Source organism: Musca domestica, unplaced genomic scaffold (genome assembly GCF_030504385.1).
Source record: "Musca domestica strain aabys unplaced genomic scaffold, Musca_domestica.polishedcontigs.V.1.1 1, whole genome shotgun sequence".
Classification (NCBI taxonomy): Eukaryota; Metazoa; Arthropoda; class Insecta; order Diptera; family Muscidae; genus Musca; species Musca domestica.
The window spans coordinates 51814398-51842286 of NW_026712114.1; the positions used below are offsets into that span (position 1 = coordinate 51814398).

The 27889-nt window shown below is 32.6% G+C and overlaps 1 protein-coding gene across 10 annotated transcripts in view; it reads left to right on the forward strand.

Annotated features, from left to right (window-relative positions):
* The window catches only part of LOC101901213 (uncharacterized), a 363731-nt gene that overhangs the window by 101182 nt on the left and 234660 nt on the right, over positions 1-27889 (forward strand). For 7 of the 10 annotated variants that reach the window (XM_059124070.1, XM_059124054.1, XM_059124102.1 and 4 more), the window contains 2 exons: positions 6148-6175; positions 18110-18134. The gene's annotated coding sequence lies outside the window, so the exon portion shown is untranslated. The remainder of the gene's footprint in view (positions 1-6147; positions 6176-18109; positions 18135-27889) is intronic. The other 3 variants (XM_059124080.1, XM_059124085.1, XM_059124094.1) reach the window with 1 other exon arrangement.

Consider the following 27889-nt stretch of genomic DNA (forward strand, 5'->3'; position numbering starts at 1 on the left):
AAGTACAGGACGCACTTACAATCCACCCCCCAAAATATTAGCCACAAATTTCCTAATTTTATCACTATCGCTTCACTAAATACCAAACATAGTACCATTAAGTACTTTTCGTACAGCTATGGAACACATTTCCAAAATCACCTCCACATGTCCAGGCTACACATAAAAAGCGACCCCAATACCAAATCTCAGATTTCAAGCAATATCTTTTCGTTAAATACAATTTGTTGTACTATTTAAACATAATACTGTACTATTTAGAACTTTTAGTGCACTTACAGTACACATTTACAAAACACCTCTATATGACAAACATCTGTTCTGCATTCAACCAGTGACTCTCATTCCAAATTTCAGAATTCTAACTCACATAGCACATTTTAGTACAGGGTTGCCCATATTCGACGGACCCATCTGGCAACGCCATAACTTTTGACAGAAATGTCACATCGCTAATGACATACCGCGTTTAAAGCGTCAGTCCAAGCAGATTTTTACCATGAACCAATACCAAATAAGTATGAGGCAGTTCTGATTTCAACAAGACGGCGCTCCACCGCAAACAAGTCGCATAACAATCGATTTTCTGAAGAATTTGTTTCCGGGCCGTTTGTGGTGATTTGGACTGGCCACCGCGTTCGCCCGATTTGACGCCGCCTGACTTCTTCTTGTGGGGATATTTGAAGTCAAAGGTTTACGTTAACAAGCCAAGGACCGTAGAAGAGCTCAAGGACAACATTCGTGAAGAAATAGCCGCTATTCCGGCCGAAATGTTGGCAAAAACGATGGAAAATGCAGCAAAAAGGGCACAATACGTCATCAACGCCAGAGGCGGCCATTTGAGAGATATCATATTCAAAAATTGATGTAAACAAATCTACTTGCAACAAATTAAATGATTAACATTGCCAACCGCCAAATTTTTATTTTTTTTTTTTTTTTTTTGATTTAAAAAAAAAAAAACATGGGTCCGTCGAATATGGACAACCCTGTATATCTTATATTCTCTTAGTAAGAATTTCCAAACACCCAGACTCTTTACACGCCTTCGGGTAAAATTTCAAGATTCTCCCGTCAGTTGTTTCGTCTGGGCTTTTAGTTCATATCGGTCAGTCAATCACTTTACCCTTTTATTAATATATTTTATGTATTCCGAATTGAAAATTATAAATTACATCCTTATTACTATTTCGAATCATATTTATTTCCAACCTGAAGAGCCAATTTGCATATAGACATATTAAAAATTCCAGTCATGCAGCACATACAAATAAATATAATTCTGTTTTCTTAAAATTAAAGATTAAGTTTCAAGTAAAAGATTATTTTGTAAAATAAATCGTTGCCCTGCTTCTGCTAAAACACTCCTCTGACAATCAACAACTACAGCAATTCCTGATGTCCGAAATAGTTTAAATATTTAAACCAATGATTGTGCTCCTACCCCTCTGCCTTAGCCCACCCCACCCTTGTGCAGTGAGCTTATTTTGTATTAAGTTCTTGTTCTTGCGTTGTGTGCATTAACTTAAGTTTAACACTTTGTCAACGCATCACCATATCCTACGCAGAAATCCCTACTTGGAATCCAAGATGAACTACAACATTTCTATGTAATTGTATTTACTTCAATGTCTTTTCCATTTTAAGTCGATGTGTGCCTGTGTCAGTGTCGTCTCTATTTATATTTGTCACAATTTCAATTTGTCCCGTTGCCGCTCGCTGGCCCCAGCTCCATTTTTCACTCCTTGGCCACGCTGTTGTGTTAGTATTTGGATTTGTGTCTGCATCTCGGTTGGTTTCTTAAGTGTTTTGTCACTTAAAGCAATTGACATTTTCTGTTGATTTAATGAATTGATATTTCTCAATTGATTACTCGGTACGTGTTCGTGTTCCTTTTTCGATAACTGAATGTTTTGCTGTACATACAAACATACATACATACATACAACAAACAGTGTATCTGCCTGCCATGCCAGCCTGCTTGCCTGGCTTGGTCATCATCATCATCATCAGCACTGTCGTCGTCGTTGTTGTCGTCTTCATCGTCGTTGTGTAGTTGTTGCTGCTGCTGCTGGCTTCAACCAAAAGGACGACAACATCTTGGCAACATTTATTGTGAAGTGCAAGTGTGCATTAATAGAAAATTAGAAAATTGTATTCCCAAAATGAGATTTCAATTAGAGTCGACGAAAGGATTATACTTTATTGTCAACATTAGGGTGACAGTTGGTTGTTGAGTGAATTTAAAAGTCGAACAAGAGGGGTAGCATATTTCCATGATTTTTGGAAAAAAAAAATAGTTCTTACAAATATTTTTCAACTAAGTGGGCTATGGCCATTTTAAAATATCTAATATTTCATGGCTTAAAAAGTGATCACAAATAATAGCTAAAAACTCAGAAATGTCAATATTTAAGGAGTTATGCCCATTTTAAAATATCTAATATTTCATGACATAAAAAGTGATCACAAATAATAGCTAAAAACCCGAAAATGTCAATATGTAAGGAGTTATGGCCATTTTAAAATATCTAATATTTCATGGCTTAAAAAGTGATAACAAATAATAGTTAAAAATGTCAATATTTAAGAAGCTATAGCCATTTTAAAATATATAATATTTTATGATCACAAATTATAGCTAAAAACCCAGAAATGTCAATATTTAGGAGTTATGGCCATTTTAAAATATTCAATATTTCATGGCTTAAAGAGTGATCACAAATAATAGCTAAAAACCCCGAAATGTCATTATTTAAGGAGTTATGGCATATATAGATATATTAAATCTAATATTTCATTTCTTAAAAAGTGATCGCAAATAAATGCTAAAAACCCCGAAATGTCAATATTTAAGGAGTTATGGCCATTTTAAAATATCGTATATTTCATTATTTAAAAAGTGATCACAAATTATAGCTAAAAACCCCGAAATGTCAATATTTAAGGAGCTATGGCCATTTTAAAATATCTAATATTTCATGGCTTAAAAAGTGATCACAAATTATAGCTAAAATCCCAGAAATGTCAATATTTAAGCAGTTATGGCCATTTTAAAAAATCTAATATTTCAGTCAATATCTGTTTGTTTACATACATGTTGACTTGCGTTATGACCTAACCTGACCTATATCAGATATAAATATTGCAAGGTGCATGATATGGCCAATATCGACTGCTGTCTGTACTTTTTATTAGATATATGATAATTTTTAGACAATATGTTGAAGTTACAAGATATAGTGGGCGAAGTATTCCATCCCATCTAATACTGATACAATTCTATAAAAAAAAATATTAGCCAACATTTTAACCAGTAGGAGTGGGCCGAAATATCATTATAGGGGTTGTAATTTTTCAAAACGTTGATCCTTTTTGAGGCAGCTACCAGAAAGACTGGGGCAATAAACTCAATATTTGGATCTCTGGTTGAAAAAAATACTCAGATAAAAAAGCATAAAAAGTTTGCTTGTTATGAGAGATACATTTATGCAAAATTTTGACTCTTTGTGGAGTACCTGCAGGAGTGGGCCGACATATTTCATATTCACACCAGAACTCTGGTTGAAAGAAATATTGGAGTGAGTGAAGTTTACAAATAATCGGATCCTTATTTCACATTCTATGAGAGATATAATTGTTCAATATCTTAAATTTTGAGATACTTGATGGAATGGGCCGATATTGTCCATTTTCGCACTTGATCTGATGCAAATATTAGGATTTGTAAAGTTGGAATAAAATCGGATGATTTTCTTCTCGTTCTACGAAATAAAATATTTTCTTTGAAAATTTGAACTTTTTTGTGAGGGAAGTATCAGAAGGATTGGGCCGGTATTGGCCTACTTGGCTCCGAACTCGATCTAAGTCTGATAAAAATATAACGTGTGCAAAGTTTGGACCAAATCGTATAATCCTTTCGAGAGATACCAGCCAGATGGACGGATGGACACTCCAAGATGGACTCCACATGTCCTGAATCAGATTAGGTCAAAAATACCTGGGATTTTTATCCAGTTTGGCCCAAATCTGATACTACCTTCGAGAGTTATAAATATATACAGGGTGAGATAAAAAAAACTGCAACCAAGTCAAAAGCCATAATATTTATATATCTTTTAATTTTATTGAATGAAAGCAAAAAATGTCGGAGATAGCATCAAATTTTAGAATAAGTTTAGATTTGTTCGCATTGGATACCTTTGGCACGAATTATGGCCTTCAAACGGAAAATGAACCCGTCACACGATGCCCGAATGTTGCTCTGCGGTATTTTGGCCCATTCCCGAAGAAAGGCTTGCTTGAGGTGATCGACACTTGCTCTATTGCCATCTTTGCTTTCCAAAGTACTCCAGACACAATAGTCCAACTGATTGGTATCCGGAGGTTTTGATGGCCATTGTGGGCTGAAATGAAGCGAGGAACCTCATTTTGTAACCATTCTTGGGTGGCGCGTGCTGAGTGCCCTGTTGAAATGTCCAAGGTCTGCGACCAAAATGTTTGCGTGCCCTCCACAATATTTTCGCGATAATATTCGGCATTTTTCTAAAACCACCGTCGATTAATACGAGCAAAGAGCGACCATCGGCTGTTATGGCGGTCCACACCATCAACATGACCAGCGCTTAAGTTCTGGTGGCCAACCGGAGGTGCACATTTTCAGCTGACCTCTTTGGCAAGTAAATGCAATCATTTTGTTTGTTTACAAACTGCTGAACCACGAATGTTTTCTCATCGGAGAAAACCAAATTCGTCAGATCACCACTTTCGGCCAAGCGAAGCAATTCCTTAGCGCTTTTGAGTCTATTTTCTTTCTGTTGCTGTGTAAGTTCTTGCTCTTTTTGGAATTTCAATGGCTTTGCCCCGAGCTCATTTTTCAATATTTGCCGAATGGAATATTGCGATACGTTCAGCTCACGAGCCATTTTTCTGCCACTGCGACGCGGGTTTCGATCAAGTCGTTCCTTTATTTTTCGAACTATTTCTGTTGATGTTGCTGGTCACTCCGCCCACTCATTTACGTCGGGCTACGCTACCAGTATCACGGTAACGAGCGATGGTACGAGACACAACAGATTTATTCACATTTAAATGCTGGAGGGCTCTAACGATAGCCACTTGTGGTTTTCCAGCCAAACATAAAAAATCGCACTACCACGCACAATCGGTATGCTGAAGGATGTATTTTCGGACGGGAGATTGTTTTGGCGATTTGCACTGGCCAGCAAATTCGCCTGATTTGACCGCTCCAGACTCTCTTTTTGTGGGGCTTTTTGATGTCGCGGGCTTATGTCAACAAGCCTCAGATTCTTTCAGCTCATAAAGACAATATCCGTCAAGAATGTGAGGACATATCGCCGAAAGTTTTGGCTCAAATGATAATAAACTTTGGAGGCGGCCATTTACATGGCATCATATTCTCGACTTAACGTAAAAAAACTGAAAGGATCAAAGTTTTTCTTTTTTAATTACCCTCCACCGGGGAGGGTACACAAATTGTGAATTCAAACATAAATTAAACTCTTGCTTCCTATGTTCACATTCAGAGCACTAGAATGCTGTTTTGTTAGTTATTAATGGTACCAAAATATTTAAAAAAGCCCATTATTTGGTAACTACTAATTTTTTGTGCAACCGCCGTCTGAAGACACACCTGTTACCCTCGTTCGAATATATAATATATCGAATTATTCCCCAATAAAGGAAAGAAATACCCGACATTTAAAATTTGATTAAAAAAAACATAAGCTCTTGGAGAGTCCGACTGTTATTTCCTCAAAGGATTCAAAATATTAGAACAAAATTAACTGCAGAAAAAAAAATTGTAAAGTTTTATAGATTTTTTAAAATACCATCGAAGAATCGTTACTCTCTTTGATTCTGATAAAGAAGATTAAAGTTAGTTCTACATTGACTTATTGTTAATTTATTGCCTATATCCACATTTCATTAAACTAATATAATATAAAGACATGTTTAATATTTTCTATTATTATAAGCTAACAACTATTTTTGTATGTAACAACTATTTTTGTATGTCTTTTGAATTATTTATTGACTCAAATAATTGATGTTCGATTTAATTAAATTAAAAACAATATAACATGACTGAATTATAAAATTGATGTTTCTTATCCTTTCTTGCAGATGCGACCACATGGAAATGATGTTCAAAGTAAGTTAACAAGATTTTCTAAATACGATTTAATTATAACATGTAAAAGAACATCTTTATCCCTTAAGAAACTGTTTAAATTCGTTGATGTTGATGTGATGACATTATAGAACTCTTCCTGGATTTTAATAAATAGTTGAGAGATTTATTGTGCAATAGAATATAGTTGCAAAAAGTGTGCGGTTATAATATACTTAATTTTATATTAATATCGTTTGGAACATCCGTAGATATAAGGCAAGGAATGGATGATTTGAACTTACAGGGTGAGATGAAAAAACGTCAACAAACTTTAGACTGATGTCATTTCTAAGCCACTCGTCCGACAGCTGTTAAAAATTATTCCAGTGACAGTTCAATATAATGTTTACGAGCGTTCAAAAGCATTTTTGTGAGAATATTTCAGAAGTTATTCGTGATGGAATTTAAATGTGATTTTTGATTTTTTTTTATATTTGGCTGGAAAACCCCAAGTGGCTATCGTTAGAGGACTCTAGTATTGAAATGTGAATTGCTGCTAGCGTAGCCCGACGTCAAGGAAGTGGGCGGAAAACTGCAACATAAGCAGAAATGGTTCGAAAATTAATGAAGCGACTTGATCGAAACCCCCATCGCAGTGGCCCAAAAATGGCTCATGAGCTGAAGATGTCGCAATATTCCATTCGGAAAATATTGAAAAATGAGCTCGGGGTAAAGCCATTGAAATTCCAAAAAAAAATCAAGAACTTACACCGCAACAGAAAGAAAATAGACACAAGAGTTCTAAATAATTGCGAAAGTGGTGAACTGACGAATTTAGATTTCTCCGATGAGAAAACATTTGTTGTCCAGCAGTTTGTACGCAAATAAAATGATCGTGTTTACTTGACAAAGAGGTCAGTTGAGAATGTGCACCTTCGGTTGGCCACCAGAACTCAAGTGCCGGCCATGGTGATGAACAGCCGATGGTCGCTCTCCGCTCGTATTAATCGACCGTGGCATCAAAATAAGTGCCGAATATTATCGCGAAAATATTCTGGAGGGTGTATTAAAGCCTTGGGCATGCAAACATTTTGGCCGCAGACCTTGGACATTCCAACAGGACCCAGCACCATCGCACTCAGCACGCACCACCCAAGAATGGTTGCAAAATGAGGTTCCTCGCTTCATTTTCAGCGCACAATGGCCACTAAGACCTCCGGATACCAATCCATTGGACTATTGTGACTGGAGTATTTTGGAAAGCAAGGTTGGCACTAAAAAATACCAAAGTGTCGATCACCTCAAGCAAGCGCTTCGCCAGGAATGAGGCAAAATACCGCAAAGCAACATTCGGGCAGCGTGTGACGGTTTCATTAGCCGTTTGAAGGCCATAATTCGTGCCAAAGGTGACCAATTTGAAACAATCTAAACTTATTCTAAAATCTGATGCTATTTCCAACATTTCTATACCCTCCACCATACTATGGAGGGTATATTAACTTTGTCATTCCGTTTGTAACTCCTCGAAATACTCATGTCAGATCCAACAAAGTAGATATATTCTTGATCAGCGTAAAATTCTAAGTCGATTTAGCCATGTCCGTCTGTCTGTCTGTCCGTTTGTTTGTCTGTCTGTTGTAATCACGCTTTGTTTCGAACGAATTGAGATAGAAGGCTAAAATTTTGCACACCTGTTTATTTTTTCAGTAGGCAGGTTAAGTTTGTAAATGGGCCATGTAGGTCCACGTTTTCATATAGCCCCCATATAACGGTACCTCCCGATATTCGGTATTTTGATGATTTTAGCGACATTATTCACCGGAATTGTTTCAACTTTGGTATTTGAAGTTCGAAATGGATACTACAGCCTATGACAGAAAATTGTCTGTGCAGGTCCACGTCTTCGTATAGCCCCCATATAACGGTATCTCCCTACATTCAGTATTTTGATGATTTTAGCGACATAATTCACCGAAATTGTTTGATATTTGGTGTTTGAGATTCGTAATGAATACTACAGCCTATGACAGAAAATTGTCTGTGCAGGTCCACGTCTTCGTATAGCTCCCATATAACGGTACCTCCCAAAATTCGGTATTTTGTTGATTTTAACGCCATTATTCACCGGAATTGTTTTAAATTACGTATTTAGAGTTCGTAATGGAAACTACAGTCTATGACAGAAAAATGTCTATGCAGGTCCAGGTCTTCGTATAGGCCCCATACATCAGTACCTCCCTATATTCAGTATTTTGACGATTTTAGGTACAATACCCACTGAAATTGTTTGAGATATTGTATTTGACGTTAGTAATGGATGCTATAGCCTGTGACAGAAAATTTTCTATGCTGGTCCAGGCCTTCGCACAGCTCCGATATAATGGTATCTCCCTATATACGATATTTTGATGATTTTAGCCACATTATTCACCGTTTATTTCAAGTTTCGAATTTGAATATGGTAATGGCTAAAGGCAAACCATGCATATGTAGGTCCACGTCGCATAGACCCCAATATAACGGCAATATTCGGTATTTTTAAAATTCAACAGAATTTTTTACGGATTATATTTTTTTTAAATTTCCAAATTCGTCCCAAATGGTGGAGGGTATTCAAAGTTCGGCCCGGCCGAACTTTCTGCTTTTTAACTTGTTTGCTTTCATTGTATAAAATTTTAAAAATATGTAAAAATTATGGCGTTTGGCTTTGTTGCAGTTTTTTTATCGCACCCTGTAGATCGAACTGAAAGAAGAAGTGCTGCTTACATGTATCTATGGATTTCTTACACTCCTTACTTACAAAACGAAAATGTCCAGCTGCTATAATGAATTCATGACACAATACCTAATTCCACATTCCCAGGGATTTGTTCCTCCACAACATTTCCGAACTCCTACATGGAACCCTAAAATTCTCATTTTAATATAAATGCATGATGTAGGCTTAGCGATTAAATAAAGGAAATCCGTTTCAATTATTTGTGTTAACTATGTCGAATCTAAATAATTGAATAAATATGAATTCATACATATGTATATACCATATGCAAATACACTAATACAAGTTCAATTATCCTTTATGTGTAGTTTTGAACAGAAGAAGTGAAGTGAACAAAAAAAAAAAAAAAAAAAGAGAACAAATAAGAAAAGTCTTAGTTTTATAGGCTTCTTCCTGTGGCACGACAACAATGTCGCATAACAAAGCATTCAAATCAATTTCAGTTTGTACGGTTTTTTTTTCTATTTTTACAACAACAAAAATTAATTGTATTATTGTTATATGTGTGTATGTGTGCTCAATACAAACCAATTTCTTCTATTTTGAATAAGCCAACGAATGAATGAATGGCTGAACTAGAAAATGCCATGCTATTGCCCACTATACCCATCCACACACACACACACACGCACACAATACAATACAATTTAAACAATGCCAAGAAAATTGAGAAGCGAAGGATATCCTGATCAGAGAAAATTGGAACAAAAATATTTTCTGTGATGAAAAATGAAAAAAGAAAGAAACTAAACACTAAACAACAATACAATGTATAATGGGAACAAAAGGCGACTTTTTGCCGGAAACGCGAATAAGGCCCAAGATTCACAGGCTTTTTTTGAAATGAACCCAAGCGAACTCGACTTTCCTTTGGCTTTTTTCCTTTTTTACACATCCTTTCCAACTAACTAATAATGGAAAATTTGAAAAATGTACAGCGTGGTAAATTCGAATCAAATAAAGTGCAAATTGAAGCCAAACTACAAGAAAACTCATATAAATACCAAAAACGAAAGAAAAAAGGAAATCTGGGTGAAACCCCAAAAGGGGGGACATTTGTAATGAAGAAAAAAATTTCATCGAATGCCACAAAAAGAAAAGAAAACACAAGAACCAAACAAAGACAACCCAAAGAAAAGCATTTCAGTTTGAAAAGTGTTTGTACATGACCAATACACCACGACAAACAACAACACCGCCGCATTCGCCGCCGAAACAACAAAAACACTCATTGTTGTTTTTCATCTGCTAACAAATAAATAAGTTAACAATAAACGAAATGAGCAGAGCGAACTGACAGACCGACAGACAGCAGCAGCAGGAATCCTTAGATAGAAATAAAATGGAAATTGTGTTCAGCAACGGATTGATAGTTTGGTCGGGTAACCTAACCATAATGGAAGCTATTGGTAGCAAAGTATTGTATATCTGACCGTGGAGATACCTATAGTTTGTTACACCAACAGAGTGGTAGTCCAATAATGCAAAGAAAAGGAAATGGCCATAACTCCATTGATGAGAATATATTTTTATGTTGATCATATTTGTTGAGTCTACAAATAAATTATAAATTAACAAGTAAAAAAGCAGTAATTTCGACCCGGCCGAACTTTGAATACCCTCCACCATTTGGAACGAATTAGAAAATATTAAAAAAAAAAAGAAAATAAATAAAATCCATTGAAAATTCTGTTAAAATCTTTAAAATACCTAATATCGGAAGGTGCCGATATATGGGGGGATATACGCTATTGTGGACCTATATAGACAAATCTATATCTGGGGGTAAAGTACTCACAAGGAACACCTTGTGTGGATTTTCAGATAATTCCATTGGAAAATGTGGGTAAAATCATCAAAATCCCGAATATCGGGGGTACCGTTATATGGGGGATATACGATTTTGTTGACCTATATAGACAAATACTTTTCAGGGGTTAAAGTGCTCACAAAGAAATCCTTGTGTGGATTTTCAGAGAATACAATTGGAATATATAGCTAAAATCATCATAATATAGAATACCGGGGCTACCGTTATATGGGGGCTATATGTTATCGTTAATCTATATAGAGAATTCTCTGTCGGGGGGTAAAGTGCTTACAAAGAACCCCTTGTGTACAAAGAACCCTTTGTGACCATTCCGTGGAAAAATATGGCTAAAAACATCAAAATACCGAATATCGGCAGTACCGTTATATAAGAGCTGTACGATATCGTGGACCTATATAGATAATTCTCTGCCGAGGTATAAAGTACCCACAAGGAACTCCTTGTGTGGATTTTTAGACAATTCTGATAAAAAATGTAAAATCGGGGGTACCGTTATATGGGGGATATACGATATCGTGGACCTGTATAGACAATTCTCTCTCAGGGGGTAAAGTACTCACAAGGAACTACTTGTGTGGATTTTAAGACAATTCCATTGAAAAATGTGGCTAACATCATCAAAATACCGAATATCGTGGGGTACAGTTATATGGGGGATGTACGATATCGTGGACCTATATAGACAACTCTTTTTGCGGGGGTAAATGCCCACAAGGGACTCCTTTTGTGGAATTTCAGACAATTCCATTGAAAAATGTGGATAAAATCATCAAAATACCAAATATCGGGGGTACCGTTAAATGGGGGGCTGTACGATATCGTGGATCTATATAGATAATTCTCTGCCGAGGTATAAAGTACCCACAAGGAACTCCTTGTGTGGATTTTCAGACAATTCCGTTGAAAATTGCGGGTAAAATCATTAAAATACCGAATATCGGGGGTACCGATATGGGGGATATACGATATCGTGGAGCTATATAGATAATTCTCTGCCGAGGTATAAAATACCCACAAGGAATTATTTGTATGGATTTTGAGACAATTCCATTGAAAAATGTGGCTATCATAATCAAAATACCGAATATCGGGGGTACCGTTTTATGGGGGCTATACGATATCGTGGACCGATATACCCCATCTTCGAACTTGACCTGCCTGCAGACAAAAGAGAGATCTGTGCAAAATTTTAGCTTCCTATCTTAATTCGTTTAGACTGTAGCGTGATTACAACAGACGGACGGACAGATCTAAATCGTCTTAGAATTTTACGCTGATCAAGAATATATATACTTTGTTGGGTCTAAAATAATTATTTCGATGAGTTACAAACGGAATGACGAACTTAATATACCCTCCATACTTTTTTTGGTGGAGGGTATCAAAATAAATGAAATATGTTCACCGAAATTTTGTTCTTACACAGCAGCCTTAAGGCCATAAAGTGTATTAATTATTTGATAAGGTAACGATTTTAGAACCTAGGTCTTTTTTGAAGAACCCGTTTTGTCTAGCCGAATGGTGTGCACGATGTTTCTCGAAGGAAGTATCCGATTTGTTCCAAACTTGGTTCTTCGTAATATTTCTATCAATATTAGATCAAGTTTGTGCCAAATCGGTCAACTTCTTGTGGTAGTTCTGATATAAAAGGTAAATATTTTAAAATAACAGGTTAAAAAGTATTAGCCCGTTTTGCCGACAGATGTATGCTCTCAGCCTATGTCAGTCTATAAAATATATCTGAACTGACTATATATATATATATATATATATATATATATATATATATATATATATATATATATATATATATATATATATATATATTTGGGCATTTTTTGGAAATATGCCCGAGGTGTCATATATTATTTAGCCAAAGTACTCCACTTTATTTAATACTGATAAAAATGTTTGGATGTGCAAAATTTGAAGAAAATCTGACATCTATTAACATTTTTTTGGAATAATTGTTAAACATAATGCGTAATAATTATTTATGGGGGGAGTGAGCCGATGAATTATATTTACATCAAATTTTTGATTCAGATGTAGATATGTAGGTATAGCAAACTGTTAACAATTGTGGAAGAGGCATCTGAATGGGTTGGCCTATACTCATTAGTTTTATATCGGAACTTGCGTTAGTGAAAATATTTGGATACATGAAATTTGAAGAGAATCGGATGCTTATTTCGCATTTTGTGATCCGTTGTGGGGGAGATACAGGAATGATTTTTCTGACATACTCCATACCAGGTTTTGTGTTGATAAAAATATTGTGATGTGTGAAATTTGAAGAGAATCGTACTCTTTTTTCACATTTTATAAACATTATAATTATTCCAAATGTTGACCCTTTTGCATGGGTGGCAACTCGATGTAGGTGTGACAAAGTTTTTACCTAATCGGATACTCCCTTCGATAGTGATCGTACGCTCCAGCCAGACAGTCGGACGAACGGACATTTCTAGATCGACTCCAAATGTTTTGAAACGGATTTGGTCAAAGAGACCTAGGGTTATTTCGATGAGGCACTCTTTGACCGTTTCAAATTACAAGGTGATAAAAATAAAACAAAGTCAAACCCCATAATTTTTACTTTTTTTTTTTTTAAATTTTATTGAATAAAATCAATAATCTGAGCTGTATTTCATATATTTCCCTGAATATCGTTGTTACGGAGTGCATATTACGGCTGAGGGTAACATATAGCAAATCGGATGAACAATATATATGGGAGCTATAGCTATATCTGAATCGATCTTCACCAAATTTGACGTACTAGCTTTTAGACTCAATTCGGTCGTATGTGCCAAATTCCATCCCATTTGGGAAAATATTAGACGTTTGGTGCACAATAAATGGTAAATCGGACGAAGTTATATGTGGGACCTATGTCCAAATCTGAACCGATCTCGATAAAATTTAGCAAAAGTATTTCTGAGCTACATTTGATATGTTTCCCCAAATATTGTTGTTACAGTGTGCATATTACGGCTGCGGAGGACAATAATAACAAATCGGATGAACAATATATATGGGAGCTATAGCTATATCTAAACCGATTTCGATCAAATTTGGCATACTTATTTTCAGGCCTAATTTGGTTGTATGTGCAAAATTCCATACTATTCTGGCTGATACTACACGTTTGGTGCGCAGTAAAAGGCAAATCGGACGAAGATATGAGAGCTATATCTAAATGTTTACCAATTTTTTATCTCCAATTTCAATAGAGTTCATCCTTGGGCAAAACAAATGTTGTTTGGAAAATTTCATCTCAATCGGATAACAAATGCAACCTGCATTTTGTTCAGAAGAATACATGAACAGACGGACGGACAGACGTACTGACATACATAAATCAACTCAGAAAATGATTCTATGGAGATCCTCAAAAGTAACTATGGGTCTATCTCGCATCCTTCTCCATGTTACAAACAAATGCACAAAGACATAAAACTCTTACCACTATGTGGAGTAGAGTATAAATACATTCGCAGACGGACGGACGGATTAGAAAAGTCGTCCCAGAATGTGATTCTATTTCGATCACTTAAAACAACTCTATGTTTCCTTTGGATGTTTTAAATAAATGCACGTAGGGATAAATGTGGACAAAATCTGAACATTTCTTCATTGGATAAAAATAAAATGCAGTCAATTCACAATATTCCCCGATGTATGATAATCCGCGTATTTAAAATTTGCTCTAGTACAAAGATTTTCGAAAAACAATTTAATTACAAAAAAAAAAAAACATTTCATTTTCCCTTTAAATTATTATGCAACACTCGAACATTTCCAAACCACAATAGAAAAAATGTGGCTAATGTAAAGCGTAGAAGAAAAACCTCCACAAAGATGGTATGCCAAAGTCAGAATGCTTTAAGGATAAATGATATAAAGCAGACATTAGACTGGGAACAAAAAACAATGCAAAAGAAAAATGTGTTAATGTTTTTGCGATGTGTACTACACGAAACGCTTTAAACAAAACTGGATGAACAACAATAACAACACCGTCAGCAGCACCAATAGCTCTCAGTTCAGAGCAAAGCAAAGTAAAACAAAACTCATTATTTTGCTCATTAAATTCTTTGGCTTATAATTAGCAAGAACCAAGCTAAAACTACATCCAAACTACAACAACGAGTGCAACAAATCCGACCGACCGAGCGACCGACCTACCTACCGACAACACCAACACAACCTATTAAATAACACAGCAAATACATCAGCATCAGCTCGGCAAAATAACTTCTTTGCTATACGAGAATTAATTTATTCTCTCATCCCGGAACATTTGCTGCTGTTAATGCATATTTGCAGTGAACTTTCGAAGGCGAACGAACTTGGGATAAGATAAGATAAGACGCCAACGCTGAAAATGCAAAACAAAAAAGTTTTCTTTCATTACTTTGTAAATTTTCTTTGCCATGGTTACCAACATAAAACGGAAGAAAAATACTGTATTCAATTTTTTTTGTATTGCTGTTGTTTTGTAACATTCATGCATCCATCATTATGTTGCAGTTAGAGCTTTCAATGGTAATGTTTGATAGTATGTGCGTAGGTACGTTTATATATTGGCTAAAATTGTACTGATATACAGGGCTAAAAATAAGATTTTTAAATGTTGTTTTTCATAGTATCTATTCAACAACACTTCCTACACGAGAAGAATATTACCAGGCCTACCATCCATAAAGACTTTGAACTTAGAAACACTTGGGTGTATAACTAAATTGAGAGAGAGTGTATGAAAGGGCATGGCTATTGAAGGGAAGAATCGAGCAGTATCTGAGCACAGCATATTAGTCAGTCAATAATATTTCGATCTTCAAAGTCAATAATATTTCGATATTTCAAGATTGGAGCAATGTCAGCAATTTTTAAGATTGATACAAATATTACGATTCCATCGTTACAGAACGCATTATATGAAATCCAAAATGTAGTGTTTTTACAAATTTAATCTTCCATGGGGAAGAAACAAGAAAGCCGATTATATTTCTCATCTTCGTATTTAATTTAATTTTTCTATCAATGTATGGAAGTGCTAAGTTTGAAGAAAATAGGTCATCAAATTAAAAATTTTATGAAATATATAATTATCTAAAATTGTTACCCTTATGAGAGTGGTTTCAAAATACTTAATTTTCGCTATAAATTTGAAATAGTAAATAAAAAAGCTGTAAGATCGGTCGGGCCGAACTTTGAATACCCTTCACCATTTCGAACGAATTTGGCAATTTTCAAAAAATAAAATTCGTGAAAATTTCTGTTACAATCGTAAAAATACCGAATATAGCCGTTATATTAGGGTCTATATGTCGACGTGGACCTGCATAGGCAACTTTTGTCATAAGCCACTACAATATTCAAATACGAAACCTCAAATACGAAACCTCAAAAAAATCGATGAATAATGTAACTAAAACCGTCAAAATACCGAATGCAGGGAAGTAATTATATGGGGGCTATACCAACTCGTGAGTGATCAATCTACTTCAATTCATTCAGAAGCTAGAGTGATTTCCACAGACAAACGGACGGACATCGCTAAATCGCCATAGAATTTTGTGCTGATCAAAAATATTTATGCTTTGTGGGGTATAAAATGTATGTTGGTACATCCCCCACAAAAAGTTTACATTTTGATTAATTATTCGCATTGGAAACAAATGTCAGATGCACATTAGTATTAGATGAAGTGGAATACTTCGGTCCACTATATTTGGTACCTCATGCACATTTCACAATTTTATTATTATTTTATTTTATTATATTGTTATTTATTATTTTATTATTATTATTATTAATATTACTATTAATATTATTTTTATTACTATTATTATTATTATTATTATTATTATTATTATTATTATTATTACTATTATTATTATTATTATTATTATTATTATTATTATTATTATTATTATTATTATTATTATTATTATTATTATTATTATTATTATTATTATTATTATTAATATTATTATTATTATTATTATTAATATTATTATCATGATTATTTTTATTACTATTATTATTATTATTATTATAATTATTATTATTATTATTATTATTATTATTATTGTTATTGTTATTATTATTATTAATATTATTATTATTATTAATATTATTATCATGATTATTTTTATTACTATTATTATTATTATTATTATTATTATTATTATTATTATTATTATTATTATTATTATTATTATTATTATTAATATTATTATTATTATTAATATTATTATCATGATTATTTTTATTACTATTATTATTATTATTATTATTATTATAATTATTATTATTATTATTATTATTGTTGTTATTGTTATTGTTATTATTATTATATATTATTATTATATTAATATTATTATCATGATTATTTTTATTATATTATTATTATTATTATTATTATTATTATTATTATTATTATTATTATTATTATTATTATTATTATTATTATTATTATTATTATTATTATTATTATTATTATTATTATTATTATTATTATTATTATTATTATTATTATTATTAATATTATTATTATTAATATTATTATCATGATTATTTTATTACTATTATTATTATTATTATTATTATTATATTATTATTATTATTATTATTGTTGTTATTGTTATTGTTATTATTATTATAATATTATTATTATTATTATATATTATCATGATTATTTTTATACTATTATTATTATTATTATTATTATTATTGTTATTATTATTATTATTATTATTTTTATTACTATTATTATTATTATTATTATTATTATTATTATTATTATTATTATTATTATTATTATTATTATTATTATTATTATTATTATATTATTATTAATATTATTATTATTATTAATATTATTATCATGATTATTTTTATTACTATTATTATTATTATTATTATTATTATAATTATTATTATTATTATTATTATTGTTGTTATTGTTATTGTTATTATTATTATTAATATTATTATTATTATTAATATTATTATCATGATTATTTTATTACTATTATTATTATTATTATTATTATTATTATTATTATTATTATTATTATTATTATTATTATTATTATTATTATTATTATTATTATTATTATTATTATTATTGTTGTTATTGTTATTGTTATTATTATTATTATTATTATTATTATTATTATTATTATTATTATTATTATTATTATTATTATTATTATTATTATTATTATTATTATTATTATTATTATTATTATTATTATTATTATTATTATTATTACTATTATTATTATTATTAACTAACTGTTATATTTTCCTTTACTAATTGTAATATATACACATATTTTTTTTACAGATACGATTTAAATATATATGAATTGGTAAGTGAAAGTTACACTTTTAAACTACAACTGATTAGATGACAATATTCGAAAATCCTGCCTTATCTCCACCAAGAGCTGCCATCATTCAAAACCCTTTCAACGTTTTAGCTCTTATCTTTTGCTCGAAAGAAATGTTTCAGTTAGTACTTTTCATAACCCTAATGTACGAATTACAAACCAGATGCGACCTCCATACAATTTCGAAGTTTCAGCTCTGTTCTTCAGAATTTTAAAATCGAATTTCTCAAAATTAATTTAGCTTTGCGATAGTAAAAAAACTATATGATATATATCGGAGCCGACTACCACCAAATGGAAACGTATGTCCCAAAATTCACTCCATTTGGGCTGATATTAGCCATTTCAGGGTAAGATAACTAAAAACTGTAACAAAGCCAAACGCCATACTTTTTATTTTTTTTTAATTTTATTGAATGAAAGCAAAAACTGTCGAAAATAGCATCAAATTTTAGAATAAGTTTAGCTTTATTCGAATTGGTCACCTTTGGCACGAATTGTGGCCTTCAAATCGCCAATGAAACATACGCGTCACACGAGTTACAGAAACAACATCAACAACAACAACATTAACACAAGCACCTACAAAGCCACCAAGGTTAAATCAAGCAAATAAATAATAAAAATTATTAAGAATTGCTAATAAGTCAATAACCGTATGAATTGCTACATATAAAATTAGTAAGAATTTTAAATAGTTCAACAGACCGAAAAAGAACTGTAAAATAAAGAATTGTTCAATAAAAGAATTGTTAAATAAGCATATATTTAAATTTCAAAGAATTGTAAACAGGCCACCAGCTATAGAATTACTAATAATTTTATAAATTGTCAAAATGCAGTTATTGCAATTTTCACTTTAAATAAGTTTATAATCGTAACTTTCATTTTAATTATTGTTTTCAATAAAGAAGAGTAATTTTTGAGCAACCAACGAATAAACTTGTGTTTTTTTTAATACTCGGATTACTACAAGAATTAACTGGCGCAGTCGGGTAGTTCTGGTTCCTGCGCTACAAAAAAAAAAAATTAAATAAGTGTTGTGACGGTTTATCGCAAACGAAAAAAAAAGCGCACGGAATTACATAGAAGACGAAGGATAATCGTCTGAAAAGAACAGAACAGAACCAGCATCCGTGACGGATCATCACGAGGAAAAGCAGAACCAACAAGAGAGGACATCTGTACGGACATCTGCCAAGGAAAACTACTTTAAGGACAACCGATTCCAGTCAACGTTACCAACAATAATGTCAATAAGAACTATAATTTTAATATTGTAAGTGAAAATTTCTATTATTACCAAATTTATTGTGGAAAAGTGCTAGGAACAAGCAATACTATTAAATATTTTACTAAAGGATAAAATAGAAACATACTTAAAAGATTCAAGATTCAGTTTAAAGATTAATAAAAGTGAAAACTTATATTGTGAACAAATATAAAATAATTTAACCGTGTTTTTCAAAGAAAAGAAAAATAGATAATTTTTTTTAAATAATTTACCTATTAAATATTATTTAAGTGAATATATTTAAATATAAACATATATATTTCGATATTATAAAATAATTTTGCTTTCTAAAGAAAATAATTGATTGAATTAAAGAGAAAAAATAAGCATATGCGTAAATTTCGCCCTTATACTATCCCAAGAACCCTTATTCCTATCCCAGAATCTGAAACCGATATGAGTATCAGTCAAAATAATCAAAGTGGTGTAATGAATTCTACGAACAGTTCACCCTCGACAGAAAGAAATATACTGGATTCCTTAAGAATCCCAGATGCTGTCAAGGATCTTCCAAAATTTGATGGAAATCCGAGATTGCTATACGATTTCATAAGCAATGTGGAGGAAATACTTACAGTATTAACACCCATTGATGGCACCCCTCTTGGCAAGATGATTTTAAGGTCTATACGTAACAAAATTGAAGGAGAAGCAAATGAGATTTTGAATATGTATAGCACAGACTTGAGCTGGCAGAGCATTAAAAATAATCTCATATTACATTACTCTGATAAACGAAATGAAACTTCATTGATTCGAGACTTACACCTACTAAAACAAAATAATAAGACACTTGAGGAGTTTTATAGTTCAGTTGTAGAGATCCAAGCTTCAATTAACAATAATCTGATGATACACGAGGTAGATGCCAACATAATAAAAGCTAAACGAGATTTATTTGATAAAATGTGCCTTAACACATTTTTATCTGGACTTAGAGAACCATTAGGCTCCTCCATTAGGGCTATGAAGCCAGATACTTTACCGATAGCTTTTTCATACTGTATTACCGAACAAAACATGTTTTATATAAGACAAGAAAACAGGAACATTTTGAAAAGGCAAGAAACTCATAGACAGTACAATTCACAACATTCTTACCCTAACATTAAAAAACCATTCACTCCAAATCATTATAGACAACAAAACGCGATTTATAGTCCACCTATGCATTTCAATAGACCACAATTACCAATGAATCAACCATTTAATAGACCCCAATTAAATTTACCAACACCAATTAATAGACCTCAGTTAGCACAGAGTTTTTTACCAACACCTATGCAAACACAATACCCTACAGCCACAAACAATCAAAACCAATTTAGCAATTTTAGACAACAACGCTTAGACAGTAACACAAATTTTCCACCACCAGAACCCATGGACACTAGTTCAGGCTATACTCATCTAAGGAATAATAGTAGACAAACACGTAGATTTCCAAGAGAAGTACATCATATCGACCATAACTATAGGAACTTTAATACCTATTCAGATCCTGTAAACTATAACATTCCTAATTATTTACCTGAGTTGGACAATTACAACGAGATAGAGGATGTACAAAATTTTCAATTAGATGCCTCCAAAACCCAACAGGATACCTAGACATAAACAAACATGGCACTAACCTGCCTTACATAAACATTTCATCTCCATTTGGGCGTCCACTCCGTTTTCTTATAGACACAGGCGCATCAGCATCCTTTATAAACCCAGAATATACAGGGAAATTAAACATAGAAAACTGTGCACCAATAATCATAACCACTGTGTTAAACAAACACCAATTGAATACAAAAGTTAACATCCCTATGTTCATAGAATTCCGAGAATGTGGAATCCTGGAATTCTTTGTCTTTAAATTTCATAACTATTTCGATGGTCTCATTGGACTCGATATACTTACTAATTTAGGTGCAAAAATAGACCTCGAGAAAAAGCAATTAATTACAAACAATTGCTGCATCCCTTTGTCTTTTAAACCAAACTTAACTTCCGGTAAATTTCTTATATCACCAAAAACTAAAGCAATTATGAAAATTCCTGTAGATTTAGAAAGTGGCGATTTCCTAATCCCCACAATATCAATTAACCCAGAAGTAACCATTTCACCTGGTATGTACAAGGCTGAAAACTGGTACAGCTTCGTTGAAATAAATAATAAGTCAAACTCGGACAAAATAATTTTAATCGAAAACCCAATTAAAGTAGATCCAATAAAAAATTCATATTATAGGGAAATTAATAATATAAGCTTCGAACATATTCCTGAATTTCAAAGCCCTCAGTTACTGGACAATCTTAGAATTGATCATTTGAATATGGAAGAACAAAAGGTTATCACAAAACTATGTAAAGAATTTGAAGATATTTTTCTTCAAGATAATCAGTCCCTTACTTTCACCAATAAAATCAAACACAACATTGTCACAAGAGACGACATTCCTATTTACACAAAATCATATAGATACCCCCATATCCACAAAGAAGAAGTAAAAAAACAAATTTCAGACATGTTAAATCAGGGTATCATACGGGAAAGCTACTCACCATGGAGTGCACCTGTTTGGATAGTCCCAAAAAAAGCAGATGCTAGTGGGAAAAAAAAAAGTGGCGTTTAGTTATTGATTACAGGAAACTAAACGATAAAACAATATCAGATAGATACCCAATACCAAACATAAATGAAATACTGGACAAACTTGGCAAGTGCATGTATTTTACCACATTGGACTTGGCTAGCGGATTCCATCAAATAGAAATGAATCCAAAAGATATTCCCAAGACAGCATTTACAGTAGAAAATGGGCACTACGAATTTGTGAGAATGCCCTTCGGCTTAAAAAATGCACCATCAACATTTCAACGGGTGATGGATTGCGTTCTTAAAGATTTGATAGGAACAGTGTGTCTTGTCTATTTAGACGACATCATTGTCTATTCAACCTCACTCCAAGAACATTCGGAAAATTTAAGAAAAGTTTTTGAAGCCCTTAGAGAAGCTAATCTTAAGATTCAATTAGATAAGTCTGAATTCTTACATAAGGAATGCGCATTTTTGGGCCATTTAGTGACCACAGAAGGAGTAAAACCAAATCCTGACAAAATAAAGGCGATCCAAAACTTTCCTATACCCACAAATCAAAAAGAAATAAAATCGTTTTTAGGTCTACTAGGTTATTACCGTAAATTTATTAAAGACTTTGCCAAAATAACAAAGCCATTTACAGCTTGTCTGAAGAAAAATAAAACTGTTATAGTCGACGATAACTATAAAAAAACGTTTGAAATTTGTAAACAACTCTTGGTAAATGACCCTATCTTACAATATCCAGATTTTTCTAAGCCTTTCAATCTTACGACAGACGCAAGTAATTTTGCGCTAGGAGCCATTCTTTCGCAAGGACCTATAGGGAACGACAAACCGATTTGTTACGCAAGTCGCACACTCACGACATCGGAAATCAATTACTCAACAATAGAAAAAGAGCTCTTAGCCATAGTTTGGGCTACAAAATATTTTCGACCATACCTATTTGGTCACCAGTTCAGAATCATAACAGATCATAAACCACTCACATGGATTATGAGCCTGAAGGAGCCAAACTCTAAATTAATAAGATGGCGATTGAAACTAGAAGAATTCGATTATGAAATTATATACAAAAAAGGCAAACTAAACACAAACGCCGATGCCCTTAGTCGCATAAAGACTGACACATCAGTCAATCTAAACATAAATGCATTTGATACAACGTCAAATCAAGCCACTTCTGGTAGTACTATTCACTCTGCAGAGGAAAACTGCGATGATGGTATTCCGATTTCGGAAAAACCAATAAATGATTTTAATTTACAAACATTATTTAAGACAGGAAACTCTAATTCTCACATGAAACAAGAAGTAGTTTTTAAAAACAAATATAGAAAAACATTTACATACCCCAATTATACAGAGGAAATTATAACACAAATTTTTAAAAATCATCTAGCGCCCAATAAAACCACGGCAATTTTTACAGATAATGAAACTTTTCGCATTATTCAAAATGTATATTCCAAACATTTTGCACAAAGCAAAATTTTTCGTTTAGTTAGGTGTACTGAAATAGTAAAGGACATAAAAGAAAACGATAATCAGGATAAAATCATTCAAGACTATCACGAAAACAATAATCACAGAGGCATACAAGAAACCTATGACCACCTAAAACGCGAATATTACTTTCCATACATGAAATCAAAGATAGCTCAAACAATAAATAATTGTACTTCATGCCAAAGACTAAAATATGATAGACATCCTCCGAAGAATAAGTTTGAAAAACCTCCCACACCTGTAAAACCATTAGATATAATACATATAGACATTTACACGATTAACAGCAAAAATATTTTAACCATTATAGACAAATTTTCCAAATTCGCCGCAGCATATACTCTAACAGCGAGAAACAGCCTTTGCGTTATTAAATCTTTAAAACATTTTCTTAGCCTGCATGGCATACCTAACAAAATAGTTTGTGACCAAGGAACTGAATTCACATCAAACATATTTAAAGACTTTTGTCAGCAATACCAAATTGACCTACACTTTACATCTTTTCAACAATCTTCTAGCAATTCCCCCGTAGAAAGACTCCATTCAACATTAACTGAAACTTACAGATTAATAGCCGAGAAAATTAAAGAAAAAAAGTTAGAAATGGATCATGACGACATCCTAACAGAAGTTCTTATAACCTATAATAACGCAATACATTCTTCTACTAAAATTACACCTTTCGAACTTTTCTATGGAAGAACCTATAAAATTAACCGTCAAATTACATTTAACAATGAACACGAATATCTTTCTAAAATTAATCAATTTCGAACACAACTCTACGAATCTATTAAGGAAAAATTGGAAACCGACACGGACAAACGCATAGAAAAACTTAATGCAGACAGACAAGATCCACTAGATTATGATGTAGATAACTATATATACAGGAAGGAATGTAGGAGAAACAAACTAACACCGAGATTTTCTAGGCACAAAGTGAAACAAAACAACAAAGCAACATTACTTACTACAAAAAACACGAAACTTCACAAATCAAAAATAAGAAAAAAACAATTTTCATAATCTTTTATTTCAGATTAATACCCATGATACACACACAAACACTGGAGATACACAATTTAAAAGACACCCAGGGATTATTACAAATAAAACTGGGAACTGCTAAAACAATAATTGACTATATCAACCTTATACATATAATAAAATTAGATTCTTATAAGGATAATGTCATGAAAATTGAGGAATCTGTCAAACAATTTACTCCCACATATTACAACAGAGATTCCTTAAAGGTAACAAAATTTAAACTTAAAGACCTTAAGGATAAATTGAATTCAATAACTCCTAAATACCGCAGGAAAAGAGGATTATTTAATGGTATAGGTTCAGCAGTTAAATTTATCACAGGTAATATGGACGATAATGATGCTCTCCGTATTAACCAGGCTATATTTAATCTAACAAATAAATTACAAACTGAAACTAGTAAACAGAATATACTTAGTACTAGAATCATTGAAAGAATAGAAAATATCACAGACCACATAAATAAAGAACAAGATATAATAGTAGAGTCAATAAAGAATTCTCAAAATAGCATAAACTCCAACTCAAGACTTATAAATGATATGCAGTATTTAAATCAGATTAATTTCCACATTGATTTACTGACAAATCATATTAAAGATGTTTCTGAAGCGATGACATTGTCTAGCCTCGGAATTATACCCAAGATGATATTAAATACGCAAGAGTTAGAAGAAATAGGGAACAATTTAGAGAATCAGTCAATTAAAATTGATACAACAGAACATTTATATGAACTCTTACAATTACAGGCATTTTACAATGATACCAATATCGTTTTTAACATTCAAATTCCCCACATCCCATTAACCAATTACACAATTTCCCATACAATTCCTATACCAATTAATAAAACAAAAGAAATAGTTATAAAACCTTACACAATTTATAATAATAATAAAATTCAATATTTCGAAAATTTATGTAAGAAAATCGAAAACATATATTATTGTAAAGAAAGTTCACTACAAGAAACTATGGAAAATTCTTCATGCTTTGGAAAAATCATAAGTAATTTAGAAGCTAATTGTAATCTCAATAATATAGGCCAAATTACAGAAATATCACAACCTGAACAAGGACTTGTGTTAATAAAAAATTTACCGACCACAGAAATGAAAACATCATGTAACTCCGAAAAACATAATATTGAAGGCAACTTATTAATAAATTTTAAAAACTGTAATGTTATTATTAACGGAATTATCTACGAAGATAACCCAAACATATATTGGGACGATTTTATTGTAAAACTACCCACAGAAATAAACATAAAACCTTTGTCTACAATAGAAACTTTAAATATACCTAAACTCAAAGAGTACCATCTAGAAAATAAGTTAGCCATCGAAGAGTTATCAAACAATACAGAACTTCACAGACACATAAATTATGGAACTTTAATGTTAATAATTGGAATTGTAATTTTCACCTATATAATGAAACAGAAGACAAAATTAGTGGTAAATGAACTTCCCGCCAATACTGTTGTCGCTTCTGACCATCAATTCTTTTGGCCATCGCTCCATACTAAGGGGGGAGGAGTTACAGAAACAACATCAACAACAACAACATTAACACAAGCACCTACAAAGCCACCAAGGTTAAATCAAGCAAATAAATAATAAAAATTATTAAGAATTGCTAATAAGTCAATAACCGTATGAATTGCTACATATAAAATTAGTAAGAATTTTAAATAGTTCAACAGACCGAAAAAGAACTGTAAAATAAAGAATTGTTCAATAAAAGAATTGTTAAATAAGCATATATTTAAATTTCAAAGAATTGTAAACAGGCCACCAGCTATAGAATTACTAATAATTTTATAAATTGTCAAAATGCAGTTATTGCAATTTTCACTTTAAATAAGTTTATAATCGTAACTTTCATTTTAATTATTGTTTTCAATAAAGAAGAGTAATTTTTGAGCAACCAACGAATAAACTTGTGTTTTTTTTAATACTCGGATTACTACAAGAATTAACTCACGCTGCCCGAATATTGCTCTGCGGTATTTTGGCCCATTCCCGGCGTTTGCTTTAGGTGATCGACACTTTGGTATTTTTTAATGCCAACCTTGCTTTCCAAAATACTCCAGACACAATAATCCAACGGACTGGCATTTTGTTGGCCATTGTGCGCTTGAAATGAATCGAGGAACCTCATTTTGTAACCATTCTTGGGTGGAGCGTGCTGAGTCCTGTTGGAATGTCCAAGCTATGCGGCCAGAATGTTTGCGTGCCCAAGACTTTAATACACCCTCCAGAATATTTTCGCGATAATATTCGTCATTTATTCTGATGCCACAGTGGATGAATAGGAGCGGAGAGCGACCATAGGCTGTTATGACGGTCCACACCATCGCCACGGCCGGCGCTTGAATTCTGACGTTGAGGTGGCCAACCGAAGGTGCACATTTTCAGCTGACCTCTTTGGCAATTAAACACTATCATTTTGTTTGTTTACAAACTGCTGAACAATTAATGTTTTCTCATCGGAGAAAACCAAATTCGGCAGTTCATCACTTTCGGCCAAGCGAAGCAACTCTTTAGCTCTTTCGAGTTTATCTTCTTACTGTTGCGGTGTAAGTTCTTGCCCTTTTTGGAAATTCAATGACTTTACCCGAGCTCATTTTCATGTCATGAGCCATTTTTCGGCCACTGCGACGCGGGTTTCGATCAAGCCGCTTCTTTACTTTTCGAACTAATTCTATTTCACACTATCACGCTTGAATTCCATCACGAAATCCTTTTTTTTTTCTGGAAAATTTTCAGCAAAATGCTTTTGTAATTGTAAACAATATAATGAGCTGTCATTGGAATATTTTTAACAGCTGTCGTACGAGTGGCTTAGAAATGACAGCAATCTGAAGTTGTTTGCAGTTTTTTCATCTCAGGCACAATAAACCTGAAGTCGGATAAAGAATATATATTGGAGCTATATCCAAATCTAGGCCGATCTCAATAAAATTTGGAAAGGCATTTTCGAGTTCTATAAAATAGCTGGTACTAAATATCATTGTTATCGAATGCATATTACGAATGTGAGGGACTTGAACACCAAATCGGATGAAACATATATATAATATATAGCTATATCCAAACCAATTTTCACCAAATTTGATGTTTGGGCTTCTAAACTGAATTCTGTAGGATGAGCCAAAATTCAGGACATTTGGACTGATATTGGACACTTGGTGCACAATTAAACCCAAATCGGCTGAAGATATATATGGAAGCTATGTCGAATGCATATTACGAATGTGAGGGACTTGAA